The sequence below is a fragment of the Tamandua tetradactyla genome, chromosome 4, assembly GCF_023851605.1.
Source record: "Tamandua tetradactyla isolate mTamTet1 chromosome 4, mTamTet1.pri, whole genome shotgun sequence".
Taxonomy (NCBI): Eukaryota; Metazoa; Chordata; class Mammalia; order Pilosa; family Myrmecophagidae; genus Tamandua; species Tamandua tetradactyla.
The window spans coordinates 66,566,630-66,583,081 of NC_135330.1; positions in this window are offsets into that span (position 1 = coordinate 66,566,630).

Consider the following 16,452-nt stretch of genomic DNA (forward strand, 5'->3'; position numbering starts at 1 on the left):
AAGTTCCATTTCCAGGTTCTTCTCTTCCACTATCATGGAGTGTGATACGTGGAAATACAGTGAATTCAGAATCAGTAGTCCTGAGACGGGTCCTGATTCAACTTGTTTCTAGCTGAAGCTCAGTTTTCTCTCTGTAAAATAGGTTAATGGTAATTTTTACATCACAGGGTGATTGCAAAGATCAAGTGGCATAAATACATGTGCTTTATAAACTGTAATAGGTCCCATAACTGCACTGTGACTATTCCTAAGTGGACTGAAAACTTGAGCATAAAGCAGATGAAAACTGATAAGAGAAGAGGTCCAAGTGGAAGGTAGTAAATTGGTAATGGGTACTGTTTACTTATTTTTAAAAATAACATTTATTTTTAGTTGTGGTAAAAGTATGCATAACATAAAAATAGTTTTACCCTTTCTTTGACATTAAGTACGTTAACAATACTGTGTAACTATCACCACTGTCTGTGCCCAGACCATTTTCATCATTTCAAACCAAAACTCAGACTCGTTTAGCAGTAGTTTCCCATTCCCCCTTCCCCTGAGACCTGGAAACCACTATTCTGTTTTCTGCTTCAATTAATTTGCTTATTCTAAGCATTAGATCGTAGAGAAATCATATTATATTTGTCCCTTTGTGTCTGACTTATTTCACTCAACATGCTGTCTTTAAGATTCATCCATGTTATGTTATTTACTAGCACTTCACTTCTTTTTATGGCTGAATAATATTACATTTGTATGGATGTACCATATTTTGTTTATCCACTCATCTGTGAATGGACACTTAGGTTGTTTCTGCTTTTTGGTTAATGCACATGACATTGTCTTCCAGCCATAAGTTACACATATTATCTTAAAAATAAGAAGTAATTCTTTCTTGTCTCATTATCCTCTATGTTTTTGTTTTTCTCTCTAATGTTAGACCTCCTAGCTTGCTAAAGAAAAATTAAATCGCAACAGAAGAAACACTCAGTTGTGACTTTGCCCAGAAATAGATGGTTGGGCTAGGTTTAGGTTAACCAGAAAGCGCACATCTTATGAATTAAAAGGAGACTCTCCCAGATGAAGCTCCTGGGTACTCTCTTCCCATCTGATGACCTTATTGTCCTAGTCTGAGAAGTTGCCTCTTAGGGACTCTTAAGTCGCACCTATGACCCATGGAGCTGTTTATGTCTGGATAATCTAAGTTTGGTCTCTCAGAGCTCTTTTATCATAGTGGCTATATCTGCTTCTCCCCAGAACCTCATCTCACTTTCTCATTCCAACATCTACAGCCTGAGGCTAATAAATCAATCCTTCATTCTTATTGTTCCCTACTCTGTTTGATAGTGTGATGCTATTAACCTTGTTAGAGCTGTTCAGCAGGAAAGTCTTATGTTTTCTTCTTTGACAGACTCTGAGAGTCTTAGTCTTATTTTCCTCCTAAGGTACAGACTTTTTCAGAGTCTCAGGGGTATCCTATAATTTACAAAATAATCTGGAAAATTGAACTGGGGTTGGGGCACTAGCATGTCTTCAGAGTACCCCAAATGTCCAATCCTAGTCTCTTCACCCACAATATGTATTTCTCAATGTCTTCCGAAATCTGGCATTCTCAAATTAGTGAAAATGGTGCAGTTCCGTAGTGATAGGATAGGCTAGGATAGGATAGGTGGTAAAGGAAAAGGCCTGATATCTTTCCATTGGTAGACCAGAATCTTGGAAAGGAAAGAGAAGTTGACCAATTTAAATAGGTTCCTCTCCAGTGGGAGCTTGATCCTGGCTCTTGTTAAATGCATGAATTGACAGCTGGAGTTACTTTTTAGGGTATGAGACTGGAGTCACCATTCCTTGGCTCTCATCTGCTCTGGGACCATAGTGGTTTTTCTTGTTTTTTTTTTTGTACATTCAATTCTTTTTCCATTTGAGAATCCTGTTATTGCAGCACCATTTGTTGAATTTCTGTTTGTTTGCTTGTTTGCTTGTTCTGGGAAGTGCATGGGCTGGGAATCGAGCCTGAGTCTCCTGCATGGCAAGTGAAAATTCTACTACGGACCCCCTGGGACCATAGTTGTGCTATATGTCATGGTTATAACTTGACTTAAGCCTCATTCCCATAATCAGAACACATCTTTTCCATGGAGTCCTAATCTCTTTTGGTAACCTACCTGTGCTAGTTTGAAACTATTATGTAACCCAGAAAAGGCATGTTTTAATCCTGATTCAATCTTGTGGGGCCAGACCTATTGTTTAGGGTGGAAACTTTTGATTAGATTGCTTCCATGGAGATTGATGCACTCAATTGCAGGTGTGACCTTTTTGATTGAATCATTTCCATTGAGACGTAACATCCCCATCTGTGGGTGTGACCTTTTGCGTAGATGATGTGACTCTGCCCATTTACAGTGGCCTTAATTGGTTTACTGGAGTCTTTAAAAGGAGAAACATTTGGGGGAATGCTCAGAAGCTATAGGGCCAATGGGACTAACATGAGGCCCAGATATTTGGAGATACAGAAACTAACTGCCCCCAAGGAAGCTGTTTGAAACTGGAAGCCAAAGACCCTAGCAGATGCCAGCCACTGCCTTTCCTGCTGACAGAGGTGTTTGTACCCATTGGCCTTTCTTGAGTCAAGGTATCTATCTCTGAATGTCTTCATTTGAACAATTTTACAGTCTTAGAACTGTAAACTTGCAATTTAATAAATTCCCTTTATAAAAGCTGTTCTAGTTTGCTAGCTGCCGGAATGCAACACACCAGAGACAGATTGGCTTCTAATAAAAGGGGATTTATTTTGTTAGTTCTTCAGAGGAAAGGCAGTTAACTTTCATCTGAGATTCTTTCTTATGTGGGAAGGCTCAGGGTAGTCTCTGCTGGCCTTCTCTCCAGGCCTCTGGGTTCTAACAACCTTCCCTGGGGTGATTTCTTTCTGCATCTCCAAAGGTCTGGGCTGAGCTGTGAGCACTGAGATGAGGTATGGTGAGCTGCTTGGGCTGTGCTACTTTGTGCTCTCTCATTAAGCACCAGCCAATTAAGTCAAACGTCATTCATTGCAGCAGGCACACCTCCTAGCCAACTGCAGATGTAATCGGCAGGTTCACGTACCATTGGCTCATGTCCACAGCAACAGAACTAGGTGCCTTCACCTGGCCCAGCTGACAACTGAATCTAACTACCACAAAAGCCAACACATTTTCTGGCATATTGTGTTCTGGCAGCATTAACTCACCAAAACACTACCCAACAACTCCCCTTCTTCTTATCAGTTGCCCTCTCCTCTCCTGTTGTCACCCAAGAGAAAAGCACTGATGCCCACCCAAGCTCACCTGTGACTGGCCCATACCTCCTAGATCCAACAATGTGATCTAAACCTCCCCCTACCTTTACTATCTGCTTTGCCTACTGACAAGTCACTATGTGCCTAGATGTCATAACAGTGTCTGCCCTGAACAGATCCTTCTTGCTCACTTCATTAGCACTAATAGTCCGGACTCCAATATGCTGATATCCCACAGCCCTCTAGCCACCAAGAGTCCCCTCCCTACCGTACAGAGTTTCCTCCTATTCCCTCCAGCATGGGTCTATTTTCTCAATGCCTGTCCTACTCCCCTGGTTGTGTGTAGTGGGGAGGGGTAGGTTTGTTCTAAGTCTGCCTCTTGTCTATTCTACTCCACTGCAGGCAGATGGTCTTTCACTTCTGGCTGAATTACCAGGTGAGGCTAAGGCAGGAAGGTCAGAACTTAAACTCTGTGAAGTCTTGTCGCTCACTCCAGAAGTATTGTTAGACACATGCCTCCTCCTCTCTTCCATTTTATTTACTCTTTAGCAAGTAAAGTCTAACTACAAGTACTTGGCATCATTTAGATGCTTAAATGTGCTGGCAAGAGATTCTGTCTTTCTATGGGGAGCTTCTTTTGTTCTCTCTCCTTTTGACTTTCTTATTTTATCCTTTTTTTTTCTCTTCCAAAATTGAAAACAAAGGAATTTTAAATGAGCCAGTTCATTGCTTACAAAAATGGTCTTATCCATATCTTGGTGAGTAATTAGTGGCATCAGAATCCTGTCTGAGCACATCTCTTTTGCCTCTCATCCCACCCCTTGAAGTCTGATAAGCTATAATCTCCAAAATCAGAGTGAGAGGATATTTCAGCTGTTTTTGAATGTACAAGAGAGGGAAAGATCTACCTATCTATCTATTTATCTATCTATCTAGAGAGTGTAATCACACTTAAGAACAATATTGCACATGGAAGACAAGAAGGAGCTAAAATAAGTCAGTCTGGGTGAACCACACACCTGCAAAGGATGGACATGGGGAAACAAAGATATATGAACTCTAGCACTGAAGAGGAGGGAAGATGCCTTAGTTTAGAGACATGTGACTACGAAGAATGTGGCTTAGTATTTATGGAGTGCTCATTTTGCATTTAGCTGTATGGAAAATCACAACATTTTAGAGTTAGAGGAAACTTTCACCTTAAAGATGAGAAAATGGAACCCAGATGTTACCCTCTCCTTAAGCCACAAGCAGTAAGTATGGACTCTCACATCTAGAACACCACTTTCAATGCTGAATCAAAGTCCATGAATCCTTATCTGAAAGAAACTTTGATGAGGTTACTATGCTCTCAAACTATAGGTGGGTTTTAAGGATTTTTGATCATGTGGGCCACTCACTAACTGAATTGCAGTTTCCCTAATGACGTTCTGTGTTTGTGAAGTGTGTCCTAAAATAGTCCTGCTGTTTCTATTTCTGTTGCCTTGTGTGTACCAGACGGATGACTCCTCTTCCTTCTTTGTCATCTTAGCAATGTTTGTTTGTGTACTGCATATAATAAAGAGAGAATTTGCTGATGATTTAAGCTTACCAGAAACCATGCTATATTCTTTTCATGGTTTGTTGATACTGCCCAAGAGCCTCTTGCATCCCCTCAGATCCCTGGAGATATATATGCCTTAGACATTGAGCCCAGGTAGAACTGAGCTTGATTTGCCACCCACTTATGGACTCAGTGATCTATTCCAGGCCAGCCTGTCAGCTCACTTTTCCCTGGCATGAGCTTCCAGCATACCATTTGTCCAGAACCATGCTGCTTGTGTCCATTCATTTGATTTGTTAATCTCTCTCATAAGTAAGAAATTCTACCTCCTTTCTCATATCAGTCTCTCTCTGGATCAATTTAAAGTGATTTTTCCTGGACTAAAATGGACTCTTACCTTAGGTGGGAGCACAATGGCTATTTGCTTGGGAGATAGATAAGATACCATACTTAATACAGAGGCTATAACCTGCAGTAGAGATTAAAGTAGAAGGGTTAAGATCAGCCCTGACTTCTAGCTTGACTGAAAAAAAATCCGGTGCCTAGACTACAGGAATGTGTTCTGAGGAAGGAGCCAAGATTATAAATACCTCAGATCGTTTGTGGAATGTGACTCCTGGAAGATCAGCTGTACACAGGGAAGACAGAGCTTGCTGCTTTCAGCTGTTCTTTCTAAGAGCTCCTGAAGAGGCACGTGGATGGAAACAGAAAACTTCTTTGTGGGAAAGGGAGAAAATTTTATGAGAAAACAGAAGGAAGCAGTGAGGAGGTTGCTTAATAGGTTTATTTTTGCAATCTTCAGATGCAATTTTGTTAAAAAGTTTTCTAGCCATAATAGGGCTGAGTGCTGTTTATTGAGCAAAGAAAAAAAGTTGGTGGAATGCTACTTGAGTATGCAGGACATCTGCCATTGCATCTATAAGGAGGTCTGCAAATATGGGAATTACTTCAGAAATTCTCTATGAAAAAATACCAGCGGACATGACCTCTTTCCACAGTCAGCTCCATTAAACACCATGGAAATTCAGCCTGGCTGTGGATGCCTGGGTTTCCTTCCTACTCTTTCCATGTTTCTTCCATTCATAGAGTGTTCTGCCTATGTTAGCCTTATTTTTCTCCAAGCTCTTAACTGACAGATTTCCACTTGTTTTCAAAGAAAAGGTAAAGCAATGACAATAACAAAATCCTAGATGAATCATTGAGAAGATAGCTTGACTAACTTCCATTGTACATTGTGCACCCTTTGAAGCTATTGTCTAGAGTGCAGCTTAGTAGAATATTTTCTATAAAGGGTCCCAAAGTAAGTACTTAGGTTTTGTGGGCCATGTCATTTCTGACAACTACCTATCTCTCCCACTGAAGCAAGAAAGTAGCCATAGACAATATGTAAATGAGAGAGAGTGGCTGTGTTCCAATAAAACTTTATTTACAAAACAAGCAGTGAGTTTTGTTCATGTTCTGGAGTGGAGAGACATGATTCTCTTTATCACCACCTCTACCCTGGTGTACGAAGCTAACTGTGCTTCGTGGGAATATGACAATACTTTTCCAATTAGTGTCCTTCCATTTCCATTCTTGCCCCCATCTAACCTGTTCACTCCATTTAAATTGAACATGTTGAAGGTTAAAACATGTCACTATTCTGATCAAAACCTTTCCACATGTCTCACAAAAGTTGCCACATCGCCCCTCCCCACACCATTCCCTCTTTATCTCTTGTCACTGTATTCTTTCATCTCTGTCACATTGCCTTCTCACAGTTCCTCAAGCATCCCAATTTCTACCTAAAAATATGCGGTGTTTTGCCTGAAACACTCTTTTTTTTTTTTTTTTAACTCTGTCTGAATAACCCTGCTTCTCCTTTAAGTCATAGATATGCCCTCCAGATTGACTCCAAATCTAGTTATGTCCTCTTTGTTAGTCTCTCTGATGACCTCCTACAGTATTTTCAAGGTGCTGTGTATAATTTGTAATTATAATACATGGGTTTATTTACCTCCTGCCTCCACCATTTAGCAGTAAGCTCTCTAAAAGCAGAATTGATGGGGTTTATCATTATGTGTTCAGTGCCTAGAACAGTGTCTGCACCAAGCAGGGACAGACTTTAGATTTTTCATAAATGAATGAATTGGGTAAAAGTATAAATTAAATACTCATTTGTAGTGGGAAACAGATTCTTTAAGTAGACGTAGAGCAGGAAACAAGATCAACAAGGTACAAAAACCACTCTAGATGTTATCAAGAAAGGAATGAGCCAGCAGGACAAGCCATGGGAAGATTGAGATAGGATCTGGGATGAGAACAAAGGAGTTGGCAGGGAGAATGGGAGAGAATGAACAAGGGAGGGTGCAATTGATTAAATGGAAAATCTTTGAAGGCAGAAGCCAGATACCTCTACTTCTTTTTGTGTCACCCTAAAGGCATTTCATAAGTCCAGATATGAAGTCAGCAAATTATAGGTGGTTGATTAAAGAGTTGAACCTTAAGAGAGGTGTTTAGAGGTTTCCAGGAGAATACTGTGTGTTTATTTGCCAGCTGCCAGAATGCGATATACCAGAAATGGAACAGGTATTTAAAAGGGAACTTAATAAATGACAGGTTTACAGTTCTAAGGAAGTGGAAGTGTCCAAATTAAGCCATCAACAAGAGGTTACCTTCATTCAAGAAAGTCCTATGGGTCTGGAACACCTCTCTCAGCTGAGTAGTCATGTGGCTGGCATCTGCAGGTCCCTCCCTCCTGGGCACCATTGTTTCCAGCCTCTGTTCCTGTGGGGGTTCCTCACTTTGCTTCTCTGGGGCCGGCTTTCATCTCTGGGCTCCCCCTGGCTCTCTCCATGTTCTGGTTTGCTTAATATTTTTTGGCGATGTCTGCTGGGCTCCAAGCATTTCCAATATCCGTGCATCTGTTCTCTAAAGCAACTGTTCTTCAAGCACCTACATCTGCTCCCTCTGTTGGCTCTGACACTTCTGTCATTTCTGAGTCTCTCCCAAATGTTTCCTTTTTTAAAGGAGTCCACTAAACTATCAAGACCCACCTAGAATGGATGAAGTCACATCTCCATGTAATCAAAAGGACGCACCCACAATTGGGCATGTAACATCTTCGTGTGGATAATCTAATAAAGTTTCTAACCTACAGTACTGAATCAGGATTAAAAGAAATGGCTGTGCGCACAAGATTAGATCAGGATTAAAATATGGCTTTTCTAGGATACATAATACTTTCAAATTGGCACATTAAGGTTCAAAAATTCAAGAAAATTAGGGGTCAGGGGATACATATTTGGTTAAAGACCAAGCAGATTGGAAAACCAGAGAAGAAGGGAATATAATTGGATTCCTTGGTATCCAGGGTAATGGAGATAGGGGCTTTCGGTTAGTAGGAGTATGGCAGAGGATGGCATAGAAGAAAGAGCTCATTTTTTCCCCAATATTCCTTCAAGTCTTCCTTTTAGTGACAGAGTCCTAAAGTTTCTCTGGGGAACAGGGATTCCCTGCTGAACGTATATTTGCCAGCCTCTGTTGAAGCTAGACATGCCCATGTACGACAGCGGGAACAGTATAATGCTAGTGGATACATGTAGCATTTGAACCAGAATTTTTAAATATAACAACTTCTCCTCCTCCTCTCTCTCCCTGGTCCTGCTTTCTGAGTTGTGCGGACATCTGGAGTAGCCCATCTTGGACCCCGACATCAGTGCTCCATTTTAGGATGGAAGCACTGAGCGGTCATCCTGAGTCTCTGCATGACTTCATGGAGCAGAGCTGCATGTGATCTTGTACCACCCACTCCTATTGCATTTCTTCCTTACCTAATCCTATGTAATTCGAGTTTAGATCAGGTTAGCCTATTATATAGCTAGAGCAGCAGGGTACAACCAGAAATAGAGAGTGTACCTCTCAGGAACCAGGTAACAAAACATCCTGGGCTAGGAAGGGCTGAGCTTGTGGTACTAAGTCCAAGAAGCCTTACTCAGTGTGCTGGTTTGAAAGGAAGTATGCCCCCTAAGAAAAGCCATGTTTTAATATAAATCCCATTTCTTAAAGGTAGAATAATCCCTATTCAGTACTGTATATTTGAAACTGTAATGAGATCATCTCCCTGGTTGACGTGATTTAGTTCAGAATGGTTGTTAAACTGGATTAGGGGATGACATGTCTCCACTCATTTGAGTGGGTCTTGATTAGTTTCTGAAGTCCTATAAAAGAGGAAACATTTTGGAGATTCAGAGAGACTCAGAGAGAGCAGAGAATGCTGCAGCACCACGAAGCAGAGAGTCCACAAGCCAGTGACCTTTGGATATAAAGAAGGAAAATGCCTCCCGGGGAGCTTCATGAAATAGGAAGCCAGGAGAGAAAGCTAGCAGATGACGCCGTATTCGCCATGTGCCTTTCCAGCTGAGAGAGAAGCCCTGACTGTGTTTGCCATGTGCCTTCTCACTTGAGAGAGAAACCCTGAACTTCTTCGGCCTTCTGGAACCAAGGTATCTTTCCCTAGATGCCTTTGATTGGATGTTTCTTTAGACTTGTTTTAATTGGGACATTTTCTCGGCCTTAGAACTGTAAACTAGCAACTCATTAAATTCCCCTTTTTAAAAGTCATTCTGTTTCTGGTATATTGCATTCCAGCAGCTAGCAAACTAGAACACTCAGTTCTAAATTTTTTTGATAGAAAAATCAAACTGGACAACAGAGTTATACTAAAAACAATGTGGTTAACAGACCTATAAATTATCAGATTACTACACAGGAGTTTCTTATACTATAAAGACCCAATTAAAACAGATTCATCTAGTTGATAACTCATTCCTTAGGTGGACATGGAAATCTGGGATTGGGCTGAGGTTGTAAGAAGATAGAAAAAAGAAGGTAGTTTCTTCAGTGTCTGTGACTATTGAGTGTTTGCTATTTCTGGCTTCCCCTGTAAAGTGTGTCTTATCTGCCCATCTACATTGTGAGTTTCTCAAGGGAACATGTAGGTCATGTTAATCTTTATGTTTTCCATGGCACAAAATCCAGGGTTTCTCCATGCTAAGTATTCAGCGAAAACTTTTTGGAAAATGATTAACTCCAAGTTATTTGCCTCCGTTGTGAATGCTTCTATGTTTTCTGTGCAAACCCCACTTCTGTTCTAGGTGAACTATTCTTACATAGTGAGCAAATGCAGCAGCCAGTAGTTCAGGAATTTCTCTTCATGTTAATAGTCAAATTAGATTGCGGGCATGAATTTGAAAACTCAGAACAACCTAGATTTTAGGAATGGAAAGGAACTGAGTTCACTTCAGTCTCTTCCCCATATCACCGCCTTTGGTGAGACAGGAGAGAGCATTGTGCAGGTGAGATGAGACCCAGAGACAGAGTGCAAGAGGCGGGCATAGAAACAGTATATTCCAATTCCCTGAGCTGTCAATCCAACACCTTTCACCCCACATCAAATTCTCTTCCAATTTTTCCTCTTAAATTGCAATCCAAAACACACTGCAGATGTGATATCATTTTCCCTGATATCTGGACCCTCTGAGTTAATGACTTTCCTTCCTTCCAGCGGAGAAACAATTTCACTTTGCTTAATGTAATAATCTGTTGTAGTTCTTTTCAGTTCACCATTCTGACCCGAGGCCCAGTTTCAGAGAAGCTCAGCTTCCCTCAGTCTACTGCTCCTTGGAGCATTATTATTGGTATTATTCTACATTCTGAATTGCGGCATAACAATCAACCCCAGATCAGCGGATGACCTCCCCTTGACAATAGCCAGGGGTCATCGGGAGACAAAACTGGACAATGTGGGGGAAAGAGCCTTGAGTCTGAGAGAGAAATAGAGAGAGTGCCTTATCTTTAAATGTGGCTCACCCACACGTTCCCTAGCATAGGGAAAGAAATCTGGAAAATGTGAGTAACTTGGTTCTATCATTTACCTCTCCATGAGCAAATGGGGCTTCAGGACCCTCTTTTCCTTTGGTGCTCCACACTTTGACCCACAGGAGCTTTAAAGCTAGCAAAAATGGGCCCCCGTAGCCTTGGCATGATTTGAAAAGAGACTACTGGGCTGTGTGGGATGAGGCAGCTCCACGAAACATGTGAGGCTCCTGCAAGAGGAGGGTCCTGAAACCAGAGGCAGCCAGCCCAGCTCCCCCACTGCTGACTCAGGCCAAGGCCTGATGCTTCACCAACGTGTTGACGAATGGGGGCGAGGCTAATTTAGTGTCGTTTGTTTCCCATTTCCAAGCTCTCATTAAAATAATTTGCTCTGATTGTCTGGAGAAGTTATTTTCTGCGCTTCCTTTCCCTTCACTGTGTCAGTACAATTTCAGAAGCAGCAGATTTCTGTGTGGAGGGGTCCAGACGTCTCTGTGGAGAGATAGGGGGAGGGGGGCAGGGGCTCACGGCTCTCTGGGAGCACAGCCAGGCCTCTTGGCAGTCAGTGAGGTGGGAATCCCAGACCCTCCCCTGTCCCCTGGACCGGGTCCCTGAGCAGAATTGGATTTCTAGTGTTGTGGGATTCTGCATCCCTTGGGATTTCTTTTGATCAGAGAGTAAAAATGAAGAGAAATCTTGGTCCTGGGTACTATAATTGGAAACGGGTTCTCCAGGGAGGGAGTGAAGAAGCCCAGAATAGAATTCTGAACTTCAATTCTCTCAGCCACCCGTACATGACATAATGCTTTAGCCCATGCAGAAATGATGAAAGGAATGACGGTCTATTCATTTAACATTTGCAGTGTACCTACTGTGTGCCATGGAGTACATATGATGAAGGGGATAAGATGGATAAGATAGAGATAAGTGGTATCCGTCTCCTTTTCTATGGCTGACCACTTTCTCATTTGTTTCTGTTACCCTCAGAATATTTGCTTCTTCCATGTCATGGTCAGGTTCGTGTGTCAACTTGGCCAAGTGGTGGTTGGGCGAGTGCTGGCTTGTCTGTTGTGATGAGGACATTTCATAGAATTAAATCATGATCATGTCAGCTGCATCCACAGCTGATTCCATTTGTAATCAGCCAAAGCAGCATGTCTTCTGCAATGAGTGATGCTTAATCTGATCACCAGAAGCCTTATAAGGAGGATTCAGAAGAGACAGGCTCTTCTTTCCTGTTTCATCTGGCGAGCCTCTCCTGTGGAGTTTGCCCAGACCCTCCATCAGAATCGTGGGCTTTACAACCTACTCTGCGGATTTTGGACTCTGCGTTCCTGCAGTCACGTGAGACACTGTTATAAATTTTATATTTGTGAGTATTCCCTGTTGATTCTGTTTCTCTAGAGAACCCTAGCTAATACGTTCCACTAGACCTCAACTGCTCTCTGGCCCTTTGCATGCTCATTCTGGGGCTAGCTTTTCATTGCAGACTCATTGTCTAAACTCATGCTCTGACTCTTGCCCTCCTCATCTCCCAGCATAGTGTGCAGAACTTCTTTGGTGTAGATTATGCCACTCAAAATCCAATAGCTGACTCAGCTAGAGCAGCCTGAGCCCCAGGCTTCATGAGTGAGGCTGAGGGACATTACATTGAGGTGGCAAGAGAGAATGCCCATGCATGCACAGATCCTTAGAACTGGTAAGACAGCACATGCCATAAGTTTAATGTAAGGCTCATTCCTGTACTGCATCACTCTCAGCCGTGGATTCATCCTGACTACTCTCTCTTGGTCATATCAGAGGCCAGAACCAATGAGGTTCTCCTGCCCTAGCCATGGGCCCAGGACCACAGAAACAGGCTTCTTACACTGGCTCCTGTTTAAACCCAGTAATATTACTAATCCCTGGTTTGCATGATAAAACAAGAGCAGTTCATTTTTTCTACTATTTATTATAATTTATTATTATTGTTGCTAAAGTACTTATTAACACTATAAATTACCAGCTATCATGTTTCAAGCAATGTGCTAGGCAGTGAAAACACCAAAGTAAACAAAATATAGTCACTGCATTCAATGAATCTACATGTATATATATACGTATGTGTGTATATAAATAGAACCTTTAGTTTCTGACTGTGCTGGAAGAGTTCATTACATACAGGGCAGGGATTAATAAAAATGTCTTCCTCTGCCAACATCCTTTACCTTCATTCTGGTGTCAGAACCCTCACTGAAATGCCCCTGACTCTTTTCTCCCTTCCTTCCCCTTGATGGTCCCTTTTATCTGAAAGAAAAGCTGACTTTTGCATTCAAGTATATCCGCCTGGTCTTCAAGTACTCATGTTTCCACAATCAACATATTTTAAAGTCTCGGGAAAGGTTTTTAATTGGCTGAAATGCTGATTGCCATAACAACTGACTAATGAACCATCTGGTGGCACATGGAATATTTATTTATGAATTAAACTGCCATGCACTGTGAAGTCTAGTTTCCTCTCAAGGACAACATGGGGCCATCTTGAGAGAACGCAAGTTCTCTGTCGGGGGTTGTTTAATGGCTCTTCCAAAAGCAAGAGGGAGGCTGCTGCTTTCCAGGACAGGTATGCATTTGCATCAAATGTGGAGATGGTTGTCGGAGGCAGTGGGCAGGGGAACCCAGAGAGAAGAAGACAGCAGAGTTTCAATGCCTTGGAGCCAACCCTCTCTATACTCTGCACTACAATAACTCTAAGCAGCACGTGATTTATAGATGAGAGGATTTTGTGCTTCCCTGTCTTGAGTTGTAAAAAATTGTAAGAATTCTGAGATGCTGAAAATATGGGGAAACACTAACAGTCATTTAGATAAGAATCTACCAGCTAATCTTGAAGTTTTTCTTTCCAAGCTGGTGCCAGGCACTCTGATTTTCCATCCTAGGAGCTCTTAACTTTTAGGGGATCAGAGATCCTTTGGGTGTTTGATCAGAACTTTGGGCTTTACCTAGAAAAATACATATACACCTATACACACAAAATTTAATTATAATTTCAGGAGATCCATGCTTACTTGCCTTCTCCCCAGTCCCTGGATTAGAAAAGTTCAGATTAAGAACCCTGGATCCTCCCCATGAGTGTTTTAAATATCCATAGGCATAGAATAATAAAGCTAGGAACCTTTTTTCATAGTCACTAGATGAAATATCCCAAAATGAGGTCCCATCACTGGGACTGAAGAGCACTCAATAAAGATTAGCGCTGAGGTTTGAGGGAACCCAATAGAAAACATTTATTTCTTCACCTGATTTTTAAACCAATTGAAGGAAAGATTCAAGATAAGAAAATAAATGTAGACCAAAATGTCAACTTTATTAAATGTAATTTAAAATCATATTAAATATGGTTTAGGTTTCCTGGGATTGAACCCCCAAATTAAATAGACATAACCTTCTAAACAGAGACCACTCTGGAAAGAGACTGGTCTTTCCCTAGTAGGAACCCCTATAGAACCCAGCCTCTGCAGGCTGATAGATTCCAGAGGGATAAAGAGGGGACTGAGGAGCGCCCTCTAATGGCCATCATTCCAATGGGAAGAGCACACCAGGAATGCGTATTCTCCTTACAGTCTCTTTCCTGCAATCTCTCTCCCCCTTCAGGGGAAATCAAAAGCAGCTCCTCCCCCCAAAAAATGTTAGAAACTTTAAAATTTGTACCCAGGACCTAGAAGCTTGGAGGACACAGGCATGTTTGAAGGAGTGTGGAATTTAAATAAGTCAGAGTTGAATTCAAACCCTAGCTCTACCTCTTACTAGCTCTGTGACCTTGAGTAATTAACATCTCTCAGCCTTGACTTCATCATGGTCAAATCATTGTGCAGGCAAAATCTGTGGATATTTGTGTATGTAGGGGGAACTAAAATGATCATTTCTTTTTCTGCCCCTATGTAAGGTGTGTGTGCCTGTGTGTGTCTGTGTGTCTGTGTGTGTGTCTGCATGTATGTATGTGTGTGCACCTGTGTGTATAAGCGTGTGTGAGTGTGCAAGTCTGAGTAAGTCTGTGTGTGCTAGTGAGGGGAGTAACATTTGAAAAAGAGGATATTGGAGTTAATAGTCAATGTAATATCAGAACAAATGAAAACACATAACAGGATCTGGGCATGAGGAGAAGCCTAGAATTAGAGATTTGGGAGCTGACCAAAGAGATTCTTAGTGCAAAAAAACCCCACAAAAACAAAACACAGCAGAACTCCGAGCACTGAGGAAATGAATGCAAATCAGATGAGCCATCAGGGTCACTCCTCTTACTGCTGAGGTAGTTTTTTGACTGTGTGTGGGTTTTAGAGTTTGTTCCAGGCAACACTTGAAAAACATACAAACAAAAAAAGGGGGTAAATCCCTGTACTTGCTGACTGCCTTAAAATTATCCACCAGGCCTTGACCAAGCCAGCCAGCAAAGGAGTCGATCGATGCCTCTTCAGACAGCTCTCTTTCCTTTCCCTCCCTTCTTCCTTCCTTCCCTCCCTTTCTTTTTTCCCTCCCTCCCTCCCTCCTTCCTTCCTTCCATCCCTTCTCTCTCTCTGTCTTTCTTTGTTTACTCTTCCTTTTTTCTTTCCATTCTCTCCCTCCCACACGCACACACATGCACACACACAATAATGAAACAGAAACAGGCAAATCAGCATCCCATCTGTCAGGGGACCAGCCTCTTGCCCTGTGTAACCACCCTCTTTGCTGTCATCAAAATCTTTTCTTCAGCTCCTGATGATTCACACACCTCATCTGTTAACTTATGGCAGAGGCAATAAAAACACATAATTTTTATAGAAAGTCCTTGGCATTTGTATGTACCAATCAGTGGCAAGAACCTCCTCCACGAATTGAATGGGATGAGGCCTCAGTTTGATGGGAATCAGATATATTTTTAGTTTGTGCTGGGGGGAGGGTAATGAAGGGGCTAAGCAGAAAAGAATGGAGAAAGTGCAACCCCATTTCACTAAATCCATGAATATGCAAAAAGGGACTAATTGCCCTCTTCAAAAACTAATCATTCTGAATTTTTTACAAGCTGAATTATAAAACCTGACACACTTATTTTTCTCTTTTATTATATTTGTAAGCATTAATCCTTTTGCAAAGAAAATCATATCCTATTTTTATCAGTTGCCACCATCTCCCCCTCTTTTGCTCTCTACCCTCTTTCTCGCCCCCCTTTTGCTGAATGCTGCAGCATTGCCATGTGTATTAATTGCCCTGTGAAACACACTTGAAGTCATTAGAATTCCCCATTCAAAACTATTATCTTTTGCCATTATGCCTTTGCCTTATATTTATTTAAATGTGCCTCTTCTGAATTAGCTCATTTTTAACAGCTGGCCATGCCTGAAATTCTGCTCCCATCCAAGCTGCTCTCGTGTCATTTCCCTCATCTCTGGAAGAGATGTCTGCGGTCCAGACCTGGCTCCTGATAGGGGCAGCTTTGTCAAAAGGCAGAGGCTGCATTTGTGTGACAGGTTCCTTGAGGAGGGATCTCAGGCTTTGACGTTCTCTGCGATGAGGGAACCCCACTGTCTGGGTTAGGTATAAGCTTCCTAATAGCAGAACGCTTGCACCCCTTCCCCCCTTTCAACTCGATTTTCATTTATTCTAGGCTATTTACTAAAGAAATGAAGTTAAACTCAGGTTTCTAGTGTCTTGGACAAGTGATTCCAATTGCCACTGGCAATTGCCCTGGAGCCGTCACATGTTCCCTGTGTCATCTTGAGCTGAGGCAGAGGGATGAACTAAGTGGCCACTTGAATTGCCTCCCAGATCTTGCTTCCCA